General features: G+C 41.7%; 1 protein-coding gene across 1 annotated transcript in view; it reads left to right on the top strand.

Moving 5' to 3' along the window:
• The first annotated feature begins 1,574 nt into the window (after nucleotides 1-1,574).
• The window catches only part of SMTNL1 (smoothelin like 1), a 394,205-nt gene continuing 378,056 nt past the window's right edge, over nucleotides 1,575-17,723 (top strand). The window contains exon 1 of the mRNA XM_044084111.1: nucleotides 1,575-1,693. The gene's annotated coding sequence lies outside the window, so the exon portion shown is untranslated. The remainder of the gene's footprint in view (nucleotides 1,694-17,723) is intronic.

Here is a 17,723-nt window from a genome sequence, read left to right as displayed (position 1 = left end):
GCCATTGCCAAGCAGGGCTGACTACTCTTGACTCATTGGCCCAATGGTATGCTAGAGTCTGATGGTTTCCTGCAGGATAAAGAGTCTCTCTGGAAGTTCTGTCTTCTTAGGAAATACAATACATTTCCTTCCTTTAGTCCTTTGAAAATGCTAGTGTGCTCTGCCATTCATGTCTGCTGCTTATGCTATGAGATTCTTCCATAAAAGTATCCAGCTTGTTTTCATCCCCTAGGCTTTCATTATGGGGTAGATAGGCATTGAGAAACACCCAATCCACCACCCTGAGAGGAAGAGCTATCCAGCAGGTACTCATCCATTCCCAATTTAGTCTATTCCCCAGTGAGGAAGGCCTGTGCAGATGGCTGTAGTAGCTCTGTATCAATGATATGGCATTACTGTGTAAACCTTATAAACTAATGTAATAAGCTGCAGAATTTTATGAGCTAACATGCCTCATATAATTCATAATACTTTTTTGTTTATTTATTTTATGCACACATTAGGGCTGAGTAAAGCTGCAATAATGTGGATTGTATCACTAGGAGTGCCACTTTGTTAAGGATCATACAGCATGCATTTACTCTGAGATTCAGAAGTAGTTCTGTAGGAAAGCAAAGCAGTACTTGTACTAAATCTCTCCAGAGATTGGTAGTTGGCTCCTTAGCTCTGAACATTATAGCAGTATAATTAGACAGTATAGTGCTGAGGTTTAAGGGTTCAAGCTATCACTGCACTCCTGTGTTACATTCTCTGCATCTCTACTCGCATGCTATGAATTACTTCTACTACTACTAATAATAATAACAATAACAACAACAACGGCAATAACAATAATAATAATAATAATACCCTTTTGTTAACAGGGTAGGTCCACTGGATGCACAATTTTTTTTCATGGCGACCCAGGAGCAATGCCTAGTTAAATGACTTAGTAGCCCTTCGTAAGTCTCTTAACCATCCTAGAGCTTTCAAGCCCCACCTAACAATGGGAAATTATATTAAGAAGGTTATACTTGGTTAATGAAATTAATAAAAAGAAAACAAATGAAAAACACAGATGCACATTGTGCCTACAGTACATGGCTTCTCCAGGCTTAAGAATGACCCATCTGGAGTCATTCTGGGTAGGGCTAATTGTGATGGGAGCAGCACTGCACTGCCACTGAGCAGGAGCCATTCTGAACACTGTGTAGCAATAACGGCATTACTATGGACAGAAGGGACAACCATGGTTGTTCTATTCTGAGTCTGTCCTTCCCGAAATCACAGTAGGCAGAGGTGAAGGAGTCGTGAGAGTGGTATGCTCTCACATTCTTCAGTCTTGTCTTTTCCTTGCAATGATCACTGCAGATAATAGTATAAGAACATTGACTCAGAAATTCTTATAGCTCATCTGCTGTCACCTTGTCCAAGCAGCTGTTCTGTTTATTTGTTCCCTCTCCCCATCCATATCTCCCTCTTATATTTGTCAGATCCAAACCCCTGGCTGGCTCCATTCCAAATCATGCTACTGCCACAGAGACAGAGAGAGAGAGAGAGAGAAAGAGAGAGAGAGAGAGAGCATGATAGGGAAAGAAAAGAAACGCCAGCACAGATAAACATGCTGTGTTAGAAGTCAGCAAAAAGAGAGAGAGAGAGAGATTGAGAGAGAGAGAGCAGCTAAGCTAGGAGCAATCGTCTTTGTCTTGGCAAGGTAGGAGACAATTTATCTTGCAAGACATTAAGCAGCACAGGCATTGTGAAGCTTAACCTTTTTCTTTTTCCATAGCTATCCCCCTCCCCCTTCCGTAACAGTTCACTAGCAAAATTGGTAGTGTCACACTGGAATGTTTGCTGTCCAAGTTATGGCTTTAAAAAGACTGTGGATAACCTTGCATGATTACAAGGCTTAAAACTTGGCTCAGGGTCCTATGGTTTTACTAAATGCCATTGACAGGTCTAAATGATGTGTACTGGCATTTGTTATTACTGATTATATAGCTTCTGGTGTGAACCTCAGTGAAATTAAGCTGGTATACTGTTATTCTAACACATTGTGTCTGTGGGTTCTGGATGGTAGAATTTCACTATGATCATCTGCATATGGGTTTTAATATTTTTAGCCTGTTAATGCAATTGTTTTGGGGCTAAAGTCTAGTATTGTTGATTAGTTTATTGTGTGTTTGTGTTTACACTACATTTTTGTAGTTTTGGGTTAGAATCCTATTCATCTCATACCCATTGCTTTTTTGTACTAGCTTACTAATCATTTACATTTCTTTTACAACTGCGATGCTGTCATGTGAGTCACGGTTCTGTTATGTTGAGCCTTATCGTTCTACTAATTTGGTCAGCTAAACTATGTGTCTGTAAAACTTTTTTATAGATACATAGTGTATAAGTGGATTTTGTGGGACTTAAAGCCAGATCCGTAAGATGTCGCTTATTATCTTAACTGTGAAGCTGTACTGCTAAACATCTGTGCTGCTGTCACTGTGGGATGAGATTATGTGGAATTACTGCTGCATTAGCACCAAAAAAGTATGAATGCTGGCTGTGATGTAGTATCCCTGAAATGGTGAGAAATGATTCAAGGAACTTCATCATCAGTAATTAAGCACAAGTATAAATCTCTGCAGTGTCGTCTGTGTTTAGGCAGTGGTGCTCTGACCCACTTTTGTAATATTTTAGATACAAATTCAAGGGCTGTCAGTGTACTAGGTTAATGGACTGTCTGTATTCTTTGTCAGTTGGTTTGAATCCCTGACGAGTTAACTGACATTAGTCTAATACTGTAGTGACAATTTGTAACAGACAAGCGATAGTAAGCTGAATCACTGCCAACTAGGTTTACAGGGCTAATTGTTTCTTCGGCAGTTTCAGCAGTAGTGGAGACTAAAGCCTTTTGTTTATCCACAAACCAGGTGCAGGATTAGCACAGGAAAATGTAGGCTATGAAATAATTTGCTTTTAGAAATGGAATCTGCAGGTGGCAAGCTTTGTGACATAGCAGGCTCCCTGAGTTTTATGACACTGTACTTTCAGCTGCATCACTACCACGATATATGCCCCATCCTTCTTTTTAAACATCTCTAAAGGTGTCACTGAGAAGCCACTGCATGATGAAGCATACATACATTGCCATCACAAGGCAGAAGTCTTGACATGCCATTGGATATATAGCTAAATGAACTGGAGAAGCAAGGAACTCTAGTCCAGAGCTGAGAGGTCTTTGTTGATTGTTTTTATGAAATTTGTCGTACGCTGAGAGTAAAAAAAAAAAAATTTGAGTGGCGGTGACTCACTGTATAACAAATAACTCGCCAACACATCCAGAGGCCAGAGAAAGACTTGTTTTGTTTAATACAATGAAGTATCTGTTTTGTTAGAGCTTGAGTGTCTTGAATACTTAGGAGTAGGCTGACCCAGCATGGGATTTGTGATCAAAAGAAGCATCAGAGTAATTTGTCCAACTCATAGAAACTTTGAAATGTGACAAAAAGCACAGAACTATGTGGAAACTGTAATTCTGCTTTACTGAGTCTTAATGTATTACAGGATTATATCCAGTACAAAACCATCAAATTTTCCACACTTGCTATACTGAATTACATCAGTAGGACATTACTAAGTGTGGCAGCTTCCAGGGATTGTTTTACAAAGAACATTAAAAATCATTTTACCAAAATATCACAAAACCATGAACTTTTCCTTATGGAATCTGGGCTATAAGGTCACCATGTATTGTACCCCAGTGAAGCCTTATACAGTAACATTGTTGAAACAGTAAACATTAATATTTGGTACCAGGTACTTTCTGTCTGAGTTTCTACATATACTAGGACATAAGTATAATACAATCAGAATGACAGCCAAAAAAGGTACAGTATTCTTTATTTCTGTTTGTTCTTCTTCTTTCGGCTTTTCCAGGTTAGGGGTCGCCACAGTGGATCACCTGTCCACTCATGATTGGCAGTGGAGTTTTACGGTGTCTGAGGATCGAACCAGAGAACCTCTTGTTGTGAGGCGGCAATGCTAACCGCTGCACCACCATAGCCGCCCATTCTTTATTTCTATTTGTTAACCCTAGAAAATTCACTGATATGGCTGTTTGTAAAACTTAGCTGATCTATCACATCTAAATCTATACTTATTCTATCATCCAGTCAGTTACTTGGTAGGAGGGAAGGGAGATGATCTCTATCAGATAATTGTACTATTCTGGAAGATACTGGGTAGCTCTGTGGGACTTGTAATCTATGTAGAACATCTTCATACATTGATTTTTAAAGTTTTTATAAACTGTATGTGATACTAAGAAGGGCTATTGATGTGTTTACACTTCATCTGAATTCGGTGTCATCACCTCTTCCAAATATACTGGTAACAGCAGACTAGACTGTAGGGCTTTTTATGAGTCGGTGTGAGGATAACAAGAAGCAGTTGAAACTACTACATCTGCTGATAGCCCAATTTGGAAAGTGCAAGTGTGTAAGCATTATAGCTGACAACCTGAGAGCCATACGCATGCAGCACCAGAGTACTCTAAATGACACATAAGCGAGCTGAGTGTGCCTGATCCCTGAGATGATCAGAGTTTAAGTTCTACAGTCTTTTCTCATTTTTTTAATCTTTCTGCCTCATAGACTGTCATTCATCAAGCCTCCCCAATAGCACACCACCCTAGCTTCTCTGGCAGTGGGAACTCAGCCTCCAGATCCACCTGGGGGTGAAGTCATGTGCAGGGGAACTATTGTCATCCTGTACAGGCATCATAGGTGGTTTGCACTCTCACCAGCATCCTGGCCATAAGAACGCTATTGCGTATATTTTATCCTAACCCCTGGTGGTGATGTGCCCAACAACATCACCAGAAGGGCTGACTATGCTTCCACCATGCCTACATGTGCATACTCCTTCACATATATAGACAGGAGCTACCATCACCGGCTTGGGCAGCCATGCCTTTCCCTACTGACTGCTGCTTGCCAGTGCTATGTGTAACTTCCAATGTACTGCACTGAAGATGCAGAAACAGCCAGCCTATATCCACCACTCCTGCCCCCCCATGACAGGCTTCACCCACCCTCCCCTGCTTTCTCATTCAGTCACCCAAGGAACTAATGAAAACCAGGTAACCTGTGTCATAGTCAGGGCTTTATCCCTCTATGCTAAAAGGAGGCTAACCTTTCTTAGTTTTTCTGTGATAAATAAAGCATAGAGAAACAATATCATTTTTAAAGAGGTTAAGCGTGAAGAAATGGCAAAAAGGAAAGCTCATAGTGTATGATGGTTTGAGCTTTTTTTTTTTTTTTGGAATTAACTTGCAGTGCATGTCAGGGATCTCAAAATCTCATCTGTTGAGCCTAAGACTATTTGATCATGCTGGGTTGTCCTCTTCATAGCCTTTCAGAAGGGTATGGCAGGTATGCAGTGATACTAGAGGAGTACACCTCTCATTGTGCATATGTGTAACATAACATTGCATTCAACTCCTTCATTATCAAGCCCTTTGTCTCCATAGGAACCATCAGAGCAAGGTCAGTCACAAGTCTCCAGTGAGACACAAACATTGTTCAGGCATTCAACCCTTCTTAAAATTTGTTGACCATTCAACTACCTGAACTTACCACCAGAAATAATTAGGCAAGCCTCCTAAACCTTAAATTAAGGCTACTTTAGGACTGCAGTAGTGAGTGCAGCAGTAGCACCAATGTTTGCTAACATCATTCTTTGGTATTGGGATACCAAAATTTGTGTTAAACTCCAGGTTCAGAAAGAGTGTTTATAGATACTATAGATTCTTGGATGATATCTTAATATTGTGGGAAGGTAGGCTAGAAGAGGCAGATGATTTTTGGAATACATTAATGCCTCTACAGGTTTTTTGAGTTTCACTAGCAAAACTGAAAATGAATTGGTTAATTATCTAGACATCCACCTATATAAAAATAGAAGGGAAGGGTGCTATGAATCCTGTATATATATGAAGCCCACCTACTCGAATAGCTTCCTGTACTTTGAGCGTGACCGTCCCTTTTGGCAAAAAAGAAATTTGGTAAAGGGCCAAATGATTAGAATATCAAGATTAACAACGGATGATATTAGGTTCAGAGAACAAATGGAAGAATTAAAGGCCATGCTCAGAGTAAGGGGTTACCCAACCAGTGTGCTTGAAGGACAAGAGAGCTATGTAATAAGTAGGAGAGATGATTGTTACCCCCCATTATTGAAAAACCCAGAGAGTTTGATGGGTGTAAAGAAAACAGAAGGAGAAACTACTTGCTGTATATTAACATATAGTTAGGATAGCATAGAAGTACGTAAAATGGTGGAAAAGAACTGGAATTGTGTTTTTGGGGCATATGGATTAACAGAAAAATTGGGGTAATAAACCGAAAATAGTGTTTAGAAGGGGACCTAATATCAAGAACATATTTGAAAAGAAGAAGGACAAGGACAGGATCCCGCTAGAAAGTATGAGGAAATGTAATGGATGTAAGGAATGTAGGTACATATTTGAAAGTAGGAATAAAGTGATAGAAGACCACAAAAGAACAATTCCAATAACAGGGAACTACAACTGCAATACAAAAGGAGTAGTGTATGTAGCCCTGTGCCAGTCATGCTGTGGATATTATGTAGGAAAAATGGAAAATAAATTAAAAAAGAGAATTTACCAGCATGTTTATGCAATAAGGAGACAGGACAAAACCAACACCCTGTTTAGGCATAGCACAGGATGTAAGGACTTTAAAACGTTCCTCTTCTGTGTACTGGAAAAGGTAGGTAGGCAGGAGAGAGGGGGTAACTGGCCCTGTGTTTTGGAGTACAGGGAAATATTTTGGCAGGTTTTATTGAATGTCACAGTTTTCCCTGGAATCAATGATAGAATTTCTTTAAGAAGCTTACTACATTTAAAGACAGAAGAGATCAGATAGAAATGCTATACATGGTTAAACATGGAAAGACTAAATTAATACATTGTTTTAGGAAAGTAATATCCCCAATAAGGAAATTTTTTTCTGCAAAAGGGTAGCTTAGGGAAACATGATTTTTTAACTATTGGGAAAACAAACAAGGTATACCAAAATGTTTTTTTATAGAAAATATGTTTTAATAATGAAGAAAGTATTATATCATATTATATTATATATGTACATTTATGTGTGGTTTTAAATATGAGGGCATATTTAATTCAATTTAAGTTATTTAATTAATTATTAATACATGACAATTGGTATAAATTAATTAATTGAACTGTATATATAAAAGGGGGGAAGTGGGTAAGGATTTTGAATCTGATGAAGTTCCGTTTTTCTTGAGTGTGAATAAAGGGAACGAAAGCGCTTATAACCTTACTCTGCCTGGTGTCTGGTTCTTTTTCAAGGAGAAGGCATCCTGTTTTATTTCTGTTTATATCAAAAGACAAAATTCATTTGGCCCAAATATGGTCACAAATGCTGACCTCTCCCTTGCTGCAGATGTCAAGGGTACCTACCGGTAACATTTGGTTAAGTGAGCAATAGTTAGATACTTAGCCCACCCAGCTGCTCCAGGGCTCCTTCTGTCCTGATCATGGAGTAAGCATGTGACTCCTTGTGACTTTTCAGTTTCCTGTAATCCATACAGAATCACATAATGCCATCTTTCTTTGGCATCAGCACCACTCATAAGACCCTTGTGATTGTTGGACTCGAATTATTCACTGTTCTAACATATTCTTCTGTAACATATTCATAAATTCTTCTTTAGAATTTATCTAACTCTTTCAGGCAGCTGGTAGGAAGACTGGTTGGTCATAGCTGTCCTAGTTTGGTACACCCTAGTCTGCAAGTAAACACATTTCCAAATTTCTGCAATACTGTATGGAGTTTCTGAACCTGGCTAAGTATTAGTTGTGGGGAGGCAGCTAACTCATTCACAGAGGTGTCAGACTGAGCATCACTGAGGATGTCTCCTCTCTCTAACTCCTCCTGCAACTCACTGCAAATACGAAGTACCAATGTCATGAAAGGGCTTTATCATCTAAACATTACAGATTATGTGCTTTGGCCTGCTGCCTGGCATCTCTGTCATACAACTGACATCACTAACCTTTTTTTACAATAGAGAAAGGTTCCTCCTAGGCTGCCTGCAACTTGCTGTGTCTCATAGGTATATGTACCCTTACCTCTTGCCCTACAGAATACTCTCTGACACTGGCTGTACTATCATACCAGATCTTTTGCTGATGTTGTACCTGTGTTTGGTGCTCCTGAGCCATGAGCTCTCAAAGTCTAGTCCAGGACATACTACACAACATATTCCTTATGGGAATCATGCTTACACTCTCACTCATCACAAATTCAATCCAGGGGTCCCCTTACCCCATGACAATACAGTAGTTCAAAGGGTGAAAAATCTATGGATGCCAGGGGCAGCTCACTGCATGCAAAGAGAAGATGGGGCAGATACCTTTCCCACTCCCTTCTGAACTGGTTTAGAAATGCCTGCAACATCATCTTCAGTGTAGAGTTTGACCCCTTCACCAGACCATATTTCTGTGGCTGGTAGGGGATGTCTTTAGGTGCTTAATCCTAAAGTGCTTCCACTAACATGCCAGTAGGTCTGACATAAAGTTGGCATCTCCATCTGCCATTATTTCCCTTGGAAAACCTACCTTGCTGAACATATCTAGCAAAGCAGTTGTTACCACCTTTGCATCAGTGGAAGACAGAGCCACTGCTTCTGGGTCATTAGTGACATAGTTCACCACTACCAGGATATACTTCTACATTATTTAGGGAATTTAGTGGTCATACAGTTTCTATAGCTACGCTCTGAACTGGGTTCTCAATAAGAGGCAAATCCATCAAAGCAACCTTGACTTTGTCTCCAGTGCTATCAATCTTCTAGCATTGCTCACAGGTCCTGCAGTACCTGGTTATAGCCTTTGCAATCTCAGGTCAATAAAAAATTGATTACGATGTCTTTTAGTATGCTTTATGCCCATATGACTGCAAAAGGAATATAATGGGATACTGCCAGAAATGCCAGTTGCTAGGTCCTGGGTACAACCAATTTCTTTATTATATATCCATGTAGCCATGTTTTAGGGGTCCATGCCCTCTAAAACAATCATTTGCCCCACTATATGGGCTGCTTCCACTCGAGTATCTGGAGCCTCGTTGAGTACCTCCCTCAGGTCCTGTAATGTATGGTTTGAGAGCTGAGCCTGCCTCAACAACACCTTGGTACCCCCAGCTTCCCTTCCGAAGAAAGTCTGGTACTGTCTGCCAGTGGTGCCTCAAGTTCTGACTGACTACTATCACTTACCTCTGCCCTAGAATTATCACCTTCCAAGGGACACACAATATCTTTCCCCTGCTCCAGCTCAGATCCCAGGTCCCTGCTGTTGATCAGCTCCCCCTCTGAAGTAGCCACATCACTAGCTGTAGATGAAAGTGTGGGCTCTGGCTTGGTCTCCCTCCTACTGCCTTCCCCACTGGTTTGCCTCCATACTTGGCTGTACATAACAGCATGCACACCAGATACTGTACTGTCAAAAGCATTCCCTATTAAGACATCAGCAGGGATAACAACAAACACAGCTACCTGCTTACTACCTTGGCCACTTTCCAAGATCATATAGATTCTCTGCAAAGTTACATGAAAAGGTTTCCCACCTAAAGCTGTAAATGGAGTGGAGCTCCCAGGCAAGTGGTGCTCCTGTCTGACCACTGCAGGTTTGATTATGGTTATGTCTGAGGCTGTCTCCCTTTTGGCAATAGCCTCCTTCCCTTCTTCCAGAATAAGATGCAGACTGTTGTGATAATTAGGTACAGCCATTGTCTCTAAAAATCCACCACTGTCATTGCACCAGTCTTGCTTGGTGCATTCTGAGATCCTTGTTCTCCCCATTGCCTTAGTGGACAGCAAGACTGTACATACCCTGTTTGGGTACATTTAAAACATCTAACCACAAAACCAGGATGTATACCTGTATCTGTAGCTTCCCCTCATTCTGTGTAATCTTCTGGGATGGCTTGAATTGTTGTCAGGGGTTCCCCTATGCCCATGTGCAGTCTTGGGTTCCTCTTCCTATGCACTGGCAAATTGTTAGCTAGAAAAAGGTCCTTTTTTCTACCCAACTCCTCAGCACTGTTACACTCCTGGTCTGTCCCTCTTATCTTCATGTCTGCAAGCACAGTGTTAAGGGATTGTTTCCTGACCAAAAGATCTACAACCATTTAAAAAGTGGTGATTTTACATCCACTCATCCATCTGTAAAAATAAGTGCTGATTTCTGTAGTAAATTCTGTCATACTTTCATCTGTCTTTCTCCTGTAATTTCTAAACTTGTTTTCTTTATAGCTCTGGTTTTAACTTGTAACAAGCAAAAAAACATTCTTTAACTTTGACATAATTTAAATAGTCAGCATCTGAGTTTAGAAGCTGTATGCATTACTTTACCAATAAGCAAGGAAGTTAAAAATCTCACCCACTAACCTTGGTCAGTCTGGTGCTAAATACACACCCTCTCAAAGGCCTTTATAAAAAAAAAAATCATCTCCTCCTTATATTTTGTATTGACTTGGGTTTCCTGGATATAATTCCATGCATCCTGCCCCATGACTCATGTATCTCTGTTTAAGAAGATAATCTCCTTTTAGAACTGGAATTGCTTTCCTCTCTCTCTCTCCTCTCCTTCCAGTTGTTGCATTCACTCAGCTTTCTTGAGTTTCACGTGGTTAATTTCAAATGCCAGTGTGATGTCCCTCCTCTGGCCAGTAATCCAAGAGCCCCAGTCCTTACTGTTGACACAGATGAAGGATGTTCACTTGGAATAAAAATAGATACACACAGTATTTTCAGATGCAGCTCTCTGCACCAAGCACAATTTCCATTGAGAGCACACAGGGAATTCCCTCTCTCTCCAGGCCTCAAATAAGATGCCCCACTGACACAGCTTTGGAGTTGAGTCCTCAGCCAAGTGCTCCAAGCCAAGCTCTCCACTACCCTCTCTTTGAAACCATTGCTCTGTGTCCCTGCTCCAAGTAGTTGACACACACACTCTTTGAGATTTGATTTTCACACACACACACACACACACACACACACACACACACACACACACACACACACACACACACACACACACACACAAACCTGGGAAAGGCTGGCACAGATTTAGTAGCTAGGTACTGCCACCAGAACACTCCAAAGCCGACTACTCTAAAGCTCTTACAAGGATACCCAATTATATTGAGTAAAATTAAGACTAATACAAATGGTAGTGTTTGACTAATGCAGCAAGTCTTTCAGGAGCGGCCACAGTGTCACCAAATAAATATGAGTACTCTCAAAGTTTAAAATATTCCCTAAAAGACCAACCACAATGAAAAGTTTTTAATATATTTAATAATAAATAATAAAAAGAACATGAAAATACTGAATATCTATTTACAATACACACCGGAGTTTCAAGTCACAGGAAATATTAAAAATAACACATATGGATAGATTCACACAGGTTCAGAAAAACAGTACTTAACTAATCTCAATATATTTTTCAGACTGATCTAAAGAATTACTATTTCCTGGTTACTTACTAAAGCAAGGCAAGATGAAGTGGGTAAGTGATCCTTCTTTGTCAGGTTTCAAAAACAGACTGCCCTAAGATGTCTGTCTCATCTAGTATTAAAACATATTTTCAGTGTTGGATTACAGAATGATATCACATACATCTGGTCATCTGACTCTGGTTCCCACACTGTCTCCTTTACTAGAAACTGAATCAGAATCTAGCACATATGCACCATAATACACACACATAGAGCTTTGCTAAGATGTTTTATAGCATATGGAAGCTATAAAACCATAAAAAACTTCCACCTTTCCAGAGTATCAATTAGTTCACTCCTAAGGACAATACAGTAGGACTCCTAGTCCTTGTTTTAACAGACATGTTGTCTCTGGCTACAGTCAGAACTGTAAAATATGATCTTTATGGCCTAAATCAGGTAATTTAATTTCAGACTATTTTTAAAAGTTAGCTGGGCTGAGACTAACTTCTTCTCTTCCAGTTACAATACATTCATTTAAACAGTTACAATATAGACTGACATACAGGTGTATTTCTTTTCTGTCCAGCAGGACCCACTGTTGGTACATTTTTAATACAAGCAGCTTTACAAGTACATTTCAACACAAGCATATGTACAAATCAGTTTGATATACAAATGATATATAATTCTTTACAAAACTCCAGCTAGCTCTGCTGGCATATGCTACACATCCACTGACCTACTTCTCCTGGCATAGCTGGCAATACCTCACATCATCACATCTCTCCTTCCTTTGAAGACTCAAGGTATTTTTTTTCAAGTGACACTTGAGAAATGTGGCTTGATGGACATAAACCTGTCTGGGAATGCATTAACCCATACCCTATTTTGAGAGCCCATCTGCATTGACATTGCTGACCCCACTACGGTGTTGCACTGTCATATCATGTGCCTGCCGAGCTACGCTCCACCTTAATAACTTGGCATTTTTCTAGTTGGCTTGATGTAGCCATGTTAAGAGATTGTGGTCTGTAACTAGAGTGAATTTCCTTTCACACAGATAGGGTTGAAATTTGTGCAGCATCCATACTATGGCTAAACATTTTTTCTACTGTTGCATAACATTCCTCGCTAGGTTGGCATCTACGGCTGAGATATACAACTGGGTGCTCTTCTTCCTCTGAGGAAACCTGGCTGAGTACAGCCCCCACCCCATGGTTCAAAGCACCCACCCGCACAACAAATTCTTTGCTGTAATCTGGACTGGCTAACACAGGGGGTCCTCCCAAACCCCTTTAAGCTTTTGGAATGCCTGCTTGCAGGCTGGGGTCCACACTACCTTATCTGGCCTGTTTTTCCTCATCAGGTCTTTGAGGGAAGCAGCTATTGTACTATAATTGGGAACGGACTGTCTATAGTTCCCTGCTGTCCTCAAGAATGCCCTCACCTGCTTTTTGGTAATAGGGGCAGGACACACCTAAATAGCTTCCACTTTGGCAGGTTCTTGCCTGATCTTAACACTCCCCACTATATGTCCCAGCTAGGAGACCTCTGTCATACCGACCTGACCCTTACTGGGCTTAATGATCAACCCTGCCCTTTGCAGACTGCCCAGGACCTCCCTAACATGCTGAAGCTGCTGTTGCTAGAAATTGCTGTAGATAGCAATATCATCCAGGGAAGCAAGGGCATAATCTCTTGCTCCTGATAGGATATGATCTACCAGCCTCTGGAAGGTTGCTGGGGCATTTTTCATCCCAAAGGGTATCTTCGTGAACTCTTATAATCTGAAAGGAGTCACAAAGGCTGACCTCTCTCTAGAGGTGGGAATCAACAGCACCTGTCAGTAGCCCTTGGTCAGTTCAATAGTGGTCAATAATTAGCTCCACCCAGCTGCTGTAAGGCTTCATCGGTCCTAGCCATTTGACTCTATGTGACTATTTAATTTTCTGTAGTTCACACAGAGGTCCAGAGCCTGCAGGACTCCTGGATTACCCCAAGTTCCAACATTTCCAGTATCTCCTCGCTCAGAGTCTTTCTGACTCATTCAGGCACCTTGTAAGGGGCCTACTTGACAGACCTTTGGGGCCCTGTATCCACATGGTGCTGTGAACCTGGGTAGGGGATAGTCACTGGGACATTGCTACCCTTTCCACTGAGATGCAAAGCCAAGCCTCACTGAAGAGATCAGTCACCAGATCCTCTCAGACTCCTCCTGCCATCTACTGCAAATATTCTGCACCAGGGCCTCCCTATCATGGTAAGGCTTCATCATGTTAACATGGTACAATTTGTGCTCCTGCCTCCTGCCTCCTGCCTAGCAGTTCTACCATGTAGTTAACATCACTGACCTTCCTTACTACTTTGAAGGGTCCCTCTCAAGATGTCTGCAGCTTATTGTGTCTGACAGTAATGAGATCCATAACCTAATGTCCAACAGCATACTCTGAGGCTCTAGCATTCCTGTCATACCAGACCTTTTTCTGCTGTTGGGCTCCTGCCAGGTTCTCTTGGGCCAAGCCCATGAGATCCCTTAGCCTTGTCTTGAGGTTTAGGACATATGCCACAACAGACTTCTTGTGTGATTCACACTCACCCTCCCAATCATCACAAATCAAATTTAAAAGCTCCCTCACCCTATGCCCATACAACAACTCAGAGGATTCCTAGGGAACCTCTCTGTATGCAAAGAGCAGATGAGGCAAATATTTGTCCCACTCTCCAATAAACTGGCCTGCAAATGCCCATAGCATGGTCTTTAGTGTAGAGTTTAACCTCTCCACAAGACCATTAGTCTAGGGGTGGTAGGGGGTGGTCTTAAGGTGCTTCACCCCACAGCACTCCTACAGACAAGCCAGCACATCTGACATGAAACTGGCACCTCTGTCAGTCAGTATTGCTCTCGGGAAACCTACACTGCTAAAAATCTCTAACAAAACATTTGCCACCTTCTCTGCCTTGATGGAGGACAGATCCACCACCTGAAGGCATATAGTAGCATAATCTACAACTGCCAGAATATACTTCTTCCCTGTGGAACTTTGTGTACTCAGGGGCCGCACAATATCCATAGCCACCCTATGAAATGGCTCCTCAAGCACATGCAAAGGCATCAAAGGAGCTTTGACCTTGTCTATTGCCTTGTCTTCATTGTGGCATTGGTCACAGGTCTTGCAGTATCCTGTCACTTCCCTTGCTATCCCAGGCCAATAAAAGTTCTACATAATACATCTCTTGGTATGTTTTATGCCAATATGACATTCAAAAGGAATGTCATGGGCTATGGCTAGAAGTGCCAGATGGCAGGCTCCAGGCACTATCACTGCTGCATTGCCTCACCCTCTAGCCCTCTCTCAGGGGTCCACTCTCTATACAGTAACCCTTTGTTCCAGAATACAGACTCTCCTTTTCCATGAGAATCAGGTGCCTCCCTAGCTACCTCCTTCAAGATTCTTAGAGTAGGGTTCAAGAGCTGAACCTGTCTCAACTTACCTTTGTGACCCTTCCCAGCTCCCCTTTCACAGGAAGTCTGGTATCCTCTGACAGTGGTGTCTCACTGTCAACCTGGGTACTACCACTCACCTCTGCCCTTGCAATCACTCTGTTCAAGGGAACATCACTACCTACCAGCAGCTGTGGCTCATCTTTAGGCTCACTGCTACAGGGTAGCTTCTTCCCTGAAATAGCCACCTCACCTTCTCTGGTTTCAGGTATGGGGTCTGTCTGGATCTTGCACAGGCTACCAGCCCCACATGCCTGTCTCCAAGCCTGACTGTATGTAACTGCATGCACGCAAGGTACTGCACTATCAAAATCAATCTTTAGCAAGAGATCTGCAGGGATATCCTCAAACACACCTACTTGCTTGCTTCCTTTTCTACCCTTCTAGTCAAGGAGAACCTTGGCCAAAGGCATTGGAAATGGGGTCCCCCCTAAAGCTCTCTCTAGAGTGGACTGCTCAAGCAAGTACTGCTCCTTGTTAACCACTGCAGGCTTCACAATGGTTATATCAGAGGCTGTGTCTCTCTTAGCAGTGACCTGCTTTCCATCCACTTGGAGAGGGCATGAACTCCAGTGATTGTCTGGTACCCCTGTTGTCTCCAGACAACTTACCACTGGCATACTGTTATTCCCATTTGTCTGCTCCCCCACCTTTTGTTCCCACCTTGTTCCATGGACATCTGTATGCCACATGGCCCCAGTGGTTACATTTAAAACATCTAACCCTTGATCCTGGTTGTGTACCTCAACTAGTGGCTTCCCCTGTTACTGGTGGACTCTGTTCAGGTGGTTTAGGCTGCCCACCATGGATTCCCTTATACCCATGTGCAACATTCGGTATCCCCTTCTTGTGTAGTGATGTGCTGCTCACTAAGTAGAGATCCCCTTTTTTCCCCAAGCTCATCTGTAGAGTTACACTCTTGGTCTGTCAATCAGATTCTCATGTCCTCAGGCAAAGTACTAAGGGCTTGTTCCCTCACCAAAAGTCTACCAGCCTTTCAAAAGTAGTGACTTGACACCCACTCACCCACATATGAAAATAAGTGCTTAAGTCAGCAAAATAATCACATACACTTTCATCTGCCTTGCGTCTATACTCACAAAAGTTTTTCAGTAAGCTTCAGGTGTTAACTTAAAACATTCCAATAAACATTTTTTTAACTTTATCATGGTTTAAACAATCAGTATCAGACAATTCAGAAACAGGAGTTAGCTTTACCATGGAGTATGGGAGTCAGGAACCATACCCAGAACCCTTGGTCAGCATTATAATGTTTACATACTGTTTCAAATATATGAATAAAACTATCAAAAGTATAACCCTCTGTAAACTGGGGAAGAAATGTACTTACCTTTATTGCTTCTGGGGTTTGGTTATTCCCTTCCCCATTATCTTCATGACCCTGCCGAAGAGTCAGCGTCTCCTTCTCATTTTGACCCTGCTTCTCATTTTCTTCAGCCTCCAAACCCCACAGTCTCTCATTTTCTTTGGCCTCCAAATGCCACAGTCTCTCTACTGATTCTAATTCCATCTGTTTTGCCTTCTACAGTCTCTCCACTGATTCTAATTCCAAATGTTTAGCATCCAGTTCAAGTCTTTTTAACTCCAGACCATTTTTTAAGTCTTCTGAGGAAAAGGTAAACTGTCCTGTTTCTGAGAACTGCAAATCCCCATCACCAGACTGGTTATCCTGCTAGATGATGGTCTGGGCTACAGCTGCGACTAAGGCTGAAATCATTTCCTCTTTAGTTAGGTTGGCATGCACCAGTCCTTTGGCTTTACACAGCTTGGCCAACTGATTATTTGTCAGCTTGCCATAATCCTCTGCTGACATCTTTGCCTGCTTTTCTTCACTCAACTAAACTAACAAAAATAAATAAAACTGTTGTGAAAATGAAATTCTGTATGTTTACCTTATGGCTGCTGAGAGTACACACACCTTCAGTGACAACTGCCTACAGCCTACAGAAGTTCAATATCCACACCATTCATCACCAATATGTGACATCCCTGCTCTGGGCCAGTAATCCAGAAGCCTCAATCCTCACCACTGACACTGGTGAGAGATGTTCACTTGGAACAAAAATAGATACACACAGCATTTCCAGATGCAGGTCTCTGCATCAAGCACAATTTCCTTTAAGAGCACACAGGGCACACACACATTATTGCAACCAATAATGTCTTCTCGTGGCCTAAGGCGAATGTAAGCAGACAGACTCAAGGTACCTCTGTTCCAAATATTATAAATACTGTAAAGAATGTACACACTTCCACTTTAAATGAGTGCAACAGGCTTGAGACTGTTACCCATAGCACTTCCGGTTCTCCGCATACAGAGATTGCTAGCGTACCGGCTGATTCGAATGCTGCTTCCACAGCGTTCGTTTCACAGACTTCTGCCCCTGAATCTAGTGAAATGATCATTCTAAATAATAAAACTAAAACAGGAGCTATTCCCAAGAGAATGCGTCCAACGCCATCTTTGGCAGCATCGCATGGTTGTACGACTTCCACAGCAGTCGGTTCCAATACTTATGCATCCAGGAGCACTGATAGCGTTTTTTTTAGACACTACCAACAAGAACGACTTCTCCCTGAAGGCACCTCTATCATTCAGGAATGGCATCAAAAGCCAAAACTACAAGGGACATTTATTCAGGATAAATCAGATGGAAGGGGCAGCCCAATCA

Source organism: Protopterus annectens, chromosome 9.part0 (assembly GCF_019279795.1).
Source record: "Protopterus annectens isolate FY-2018-M chromosome 9.part0, PAN1.0, whole genome shotgun sequence".
Lineage (NCBI taxonomy): Eukaryota > Metazoa > Chordata > Ceratodontiformes > Protopteridae > Protopterus > Protopterus annectens.
Note: the sequence above shows the minus strand (reverse complement) of the source record. Positions and strands in the feature narration are given on the sequence as shown.